This window comes from Jaculus jaculus, chromosome 10 (genome assembly GCF_020740685.1).
Source record: "Jaculus jaculus isolate mJacJac1 chromosome 10, mJacJac1.mat.Y.cur, whole genome shotgun sequence".
Classification (NCBI taxonomy): Eukaryota; Metazoa; Chordata; class Mammalia; order Rodentia; family Dipodidae; genus Jaculus; species Jaculus jaculus.
In genome coordinates this window covers 19476342-19481781 of record NC_059111.1, presented here as the reverse complement: position 1 = coordinate 19481781, position 5440 = coordinate 19476342, and positions in this window count along the sequence as shown.

The window sequence follows — 5440 nt, the reverse complement described above, 5'->3', positions numbered from 1 at the left end:
TTTCTCTAATGAATGTGGTTTCTCGGTGTAAAGAAAAAAAGGGAACTGGGGGATGGCTCAGTGGCTAGAGCACTCGTGCCCAAGCCCGTGTTCAGTCCCAGCACACTGACCGTGAAACGGGAGGCAGTGAGCACAGCACGGAAGAGGAGGGAAACCACCCTCGACTCAAAGGAGTGAACAAGTCTGACTCGCAAAAGTGAGTTACTCTTTTTAAAAAAGAAAAAACTGTGCTGGGCATGGTGGCGCACGCCTTTAATCCCAGCACTCATGAAGCAGAGGTAGGAGGATCACTGTGAGTTTAAGGCTACCCTGAGCTTACATAGTGAATTCCAGGTTATCGTGGGCTACTATAAGACCCTACCTGGAAAAACTAGAGAAAAAAAGGGGGGGGGGCTTACAGGCATGGTTTAGCGGTTAAGACCTTTGCCTACATGACCAAAGGAGCCAGTTTGATTACTCAGGACCCATGTAAGCCAGATGCACAAGGTGGCACATGTATCGAGTTGTTTTTGCAGCAGCTGGAGGCCCTGGCACACCTATTCTCGCTCTCTCGGCCAAATAAAAAAAAATATATATATAGTTTTTCAAAAAGAAAACTGAATGGCCCTGGGGCCAAGGAGCAACCATGCATGTCGGGTCCCTGCTCTCTCTCCAGTGGGGTGCTCCACAGGCCCAGCCAGGTCAGACTCAGGACCCGAACCGGGAGGTCTTCAAGATTAAGAGCCACACCCATCTTCACTTCTCAGTCATCTCCACGGCTTCTGTGGAAGAGATGCAGGAGCTTAGAGGAGTTCCAGGCCGTGGCAAGAGCTGCAGAACCTTGAGTCACAAAGGACCCCTCCCCATGGATGCTCGCCTCCCTCCCCCCCCCAGAGCCCCTACTTTCTTCTCCTTGGGGGCTCTTAGCTGCTTCTCTCACCGAACCACGTTAAGTACTGTTGGAACACAAACTGGTCCAGGCACTGTGACACGATGGTGGGGAGGTGGTTGAGGTTGTCTCGGGTCGAGCAGGCTGGTGTCAAACTTGGTGCGGAGCGGTAGCTGGTCTTGAACTCCTCCTCCTCCTTTTCCCTTCACCTCCCAAGTGCTGCAAGTCCTGCGCCATTACATCTAGCAAGGTGTTGGATTTGAAGGACTGGTGTGTGGGAGGCTCGGCTCCTCAGTAACGCAGACAGCTCCAACCTTCTCCTCCCTCAAAGCATGTGGAGAGACATGCACACAACTGTCCAGGAAAGGAAAGGCCTGGCCGCCAGCCTACAGCTCTGGAAGAGTGAGCACGGAGAGCAAGCATCGCGCTGTGGTCTCAGGCTGCCCCCTGGTGGTCTCAGTACACAAGTGACTAGCGCAGAGGCTGTGGCCGTCCTTTGCCTTGTTCTGGGCAGTGAAGGCAGTAAGAGGGGTCCCAGGCATTTCTCTGAGAATGCTTCCCATGTGATAGATACAGAAGGGCCAAGAAGAAATATAAGCAAAACTTGGTCCTTCAACACTACCCTGCAGGCCCTCAAACGTTCTTTGGGCCACAGAACTTTCTTGGTCTTGTTATGTTTCTGTGGGAAGCAGCACATACCTTCTTCTCTGCCAGCAGATGTGCATGGGACTTTCGCAATCCACCCCCCACCCACAGCCAAGCCCGGGACTCTAGCCTGGAGAGCCATCGCTAGGAGGGCATGACTGCACCCACCAGAGGAGCTTGAGGGGAGCTCCCAGGCAAGGAACCCCGTGTTCCCTCTTACCTGATACACTCTTGATGTTCCCGATGTTTGGGTAAAGGTAATGAGCAAGCACTTATGAAGGAAGAGGCCATGAAAACACATTTTCTGGGGCTTTTTTTGTTGTTGTTGTTTTGTTTTTCAAGGTAGGGTTTCGCTCTAGCCCAGGCTGACCTGGAATTCACTGTGTAGTCTTGGGGTGGCCTTGAACTCATGTTGTTCCTCCTACCTCTGCCTCCCAAGTGCTGGGATTAAAGGTGTGCCACAATGCCTGGCTCTTTTCTGGGACTTTTTTTTTTTAATTTTTTTAAAAATTATTTATTTATTTGAGAGCGACAGATACAGAGAGAAAGACAGATAGAGGGAGAGAGAGAGAATGGGCGCGCCAGGGCTTCCAGCCTCTGCAAACGAACTCCAGACACGTGCGCCCCCTTGTGCATCTGGCTAACGTGGGACCTAGGGAACCGAGCCTCGAACCGGGGTCCTTAGGCTTCACAGGCAAGTGCTTAACCGCTACGCCATCTCGCCAGCCCTTTTCTGGGACTTTTAAAAATCCTATTGAGGCCGGGCCTGGCTCTTTTCTGGGACTTTTCAAAGTCCTATTGTGGCCAGGCATGGTGACACACGCCTCTAATCCCAGCATTCGGGAGGCAGAGGTAGGAGGATTGCCGTGAGTTCGAGGCCACCCCGAGACTACATAGTGAATTCCAGGTCATCCCAGGCTAGAGCGAAACCCTACCTTGAAAAAAAAAAAATGGGGAGCCTTGGAAATTATCTGGGAAAACAGGGTGACAGAGATTGAAGAGAAATCTCGGTCTGCCTCTGGACTTTGCATACATGCACATCTAGCATACATGCATACACCACACATGCACGTGTGTGCGCTCACCAAAAAAGATGTCCCCTCATTACTCAAAAAGCACCATAGTGCTGAGAAGTGACAGAAGTGTCATCTGCAACATCTCTATCACACCATCCAAGGCTTAGAGTCCATTGGGGAAGAGGTGGCAGAAAGAATATAAGAGCCAAAGGAAGGGTAGGACTGGTTGCACAATGCACTCTTCCAGACACAAAATGGCCTGAATACCCACGACTTACAGTAGCCAACACTACCTACCCATGACCCACATCATAGAAAAGATGACATCAAAATAAAAGACACTGATTGAGGTGGGGAGGGGATATGATGGAGAATGGAGTTTCAAAGGGGGAGGGGGGAGGACATTACCATGGGATATTTTGTATAATTATGGAAGTTAATAAAAATTTGAGAAAAAAAATAAAACAGAAGCTGGGTGTGGTAGTGCACACCTTAAGTTCCAGCACTTGGGAGTCAAAGATAGGAGGAACACACTATTCTGTTTTAGAGATAGGGTCTGATGTAGACCAGGCTGGCTTCAAACCTGGCCTTCGGTCTCCAACTCCCAAGTGCTGGGATTATAGAGTGTGCTGCCACACACTGCCTGTAGCAAATTTCTTTAAATTTACTAAATTTCATGCTCACCTTAAAGCAAGGCAAATAGTGGGGTCTTGGCAATCACTTTTTTTGGGGGGGTTTCGAGGTAGGGTCTCACTGTAGCCCAGGCTGACCTGGAATTCACTATGGAGTCTCAGGGTGGCCTCGAGCTCATGGCAGTCCTCCTACCTCTGCCTCCTGAGTGCTGGCATTAAAGGTGTGTGCCACCACACCTGGCGGCAATCACTTTTAATGGCATAAGGCCCCTGGTCATGGCGGCACACGCCTTTAATCAAGCACTCAGGAGGCAGAGGTAGTAGGATCACTGTGAGTTCAAAGCCACCCTGAGCCTACATAGTGAATTCCAGGTCAGCCTCGGCTAGAGTGAAAACCTATCTTGAAAAACAAAACAAAATCCAAAGAAAAGAGTAGGAGAAAGAGGAGGCTGGCATGAGGGAAGAGGAGCTGTCTCTGCTCCGTGGGTGGCCAGTTACCTGGATAATTTATCTTCAGTGAGAAATACAAATTCAGAGGAAACTGCTGGTGTTTATCTAGTGCCCTGTAAGAATTCTGAATGAAGACAGATGTGTAGATTCCACTAGGAAACAAAAGTGCTTTGTCATTTTTATGTGCTGACTGTCAAGCCCTGTTACAGATACTTAGAATGGTGGATGTTGGAACGGAGGATGTTGCTCAGTAAAAGAGTTGCCTACTATTTACGAGAAGCCCCGGGACTACAGAAAACTACAAAAAGAGCAGTGGGTGTTAACTAATTTAATTCTAACCAGTTATATAGGTTTCAGTATCATCCTCATTTGACAGATAAGGACCAGATATAGAAATGTTAAATGAAGCTGGGCATGGTGGCCTTTAATCCCAGCCCTCAGGAAGCAGAGGTAGGAGGATGGCCGTGAGTTCAAGGCCACCCTGAGACTACATAGTACATTCCAGATCAGCCTGGGCTACAGGGAGACCCTACCTCAAAAAAAAGAAAAAGAAAAAGAAAAAAGGTTAAATGAGTTGCTTATGGTTGCATAGCAATCTAAGACAGCTTCAAGCTCCACTCTGCCCTCCACTGAGGCATTGAGAGGGAGAGAATGGGCGCACCAGGGCCTCCAACTCTTGCAGATGAACTTTAGATGTACCACTTCATGCATCTGGCTTTAGGTGGGTACTGTGGAATTGAATCCATTTGGTAGGCTTTGTGGGCAATTACCTTAACCCCTAGGCAATCTCTGTAGGCATTTCTTCCTCTTTTTCTGTATTTAGTGTTGGTTTTTCAAGGTAGGGTCTCACTGTAGCCCATGCTGACCTGGAATTTACTATGTAGTCTCAGGGTGGCCTCGAACTCATGGTGATGCTCCTACCTCTGCCTCTTGAGTGCTGGGATCAAAGGCGTGCACCATCACCACGCTTGGCTGGTTTGTTGTTTTTGAGATGGGGTCTCATGTAACCCAAGGCCTCTAACTCACTGTATGGCTGAAGACGACCTTGAACTTCTGATCCTCCTGCTTCCACCTCCTGAATGCTAGAATTACCGGTGTGCACCACCACACCCACCTTATGCAGTGCTGGAATTTGAACCCAGGTCTTCATGCTTGCTAGGCAAGCACTCCACCAACTAAGCTACATCACTCCCCGCCACCACCACCCTTCTCGTTCTTTAGATGAATAGGGTTAAAACCTCTCAGTCCAGCTTCAGTTGAGCTGACTGGGACAATTGCTGGTGTGTCTATTTCTCCCTTCCCAGTCAGACCCCAGAACCCTGTAGTTTCCTATTAAAACCTCACCACACAGCCTTTCTTACCAGCATGTCAAAGCCAGGGCACATCTCTCAGATAAGCGGCACATCATGTGACCTGTTCTTGAATTTAAGTTTTGACCTCTTCCTCTTTAAAACTGCCAGACTTCTGTGCAATTCTCCCGAATGTCCTGAAGCTTCCGTGGGTCTCTCCCATCTCCCACCACTGACGTGGCAAATGCACAGCCCACGATGCCTAAACTCCTGAGGCATTGTCCTCCCTACCTGTTGCAGCCCAGTTCGCATTGCTGGTAGAAATCACCCAACCAAGAGCAGTTTGTGGGAAAAAGAGGTGTATTTTGGATTACAGGCTTGAGGAGGAAGCTCCACGATGGCAGGGAAAATGATGGCCTGAGCAGAGGGTGGACATCACCCCCTGGCCCATGTAAGATGGACAACAGGAACAGGAGAGTGTGCCAGACACTGGCAAGGGGACACTGGCTATAATACCCATGAGCCCGCCCCCAACAATAT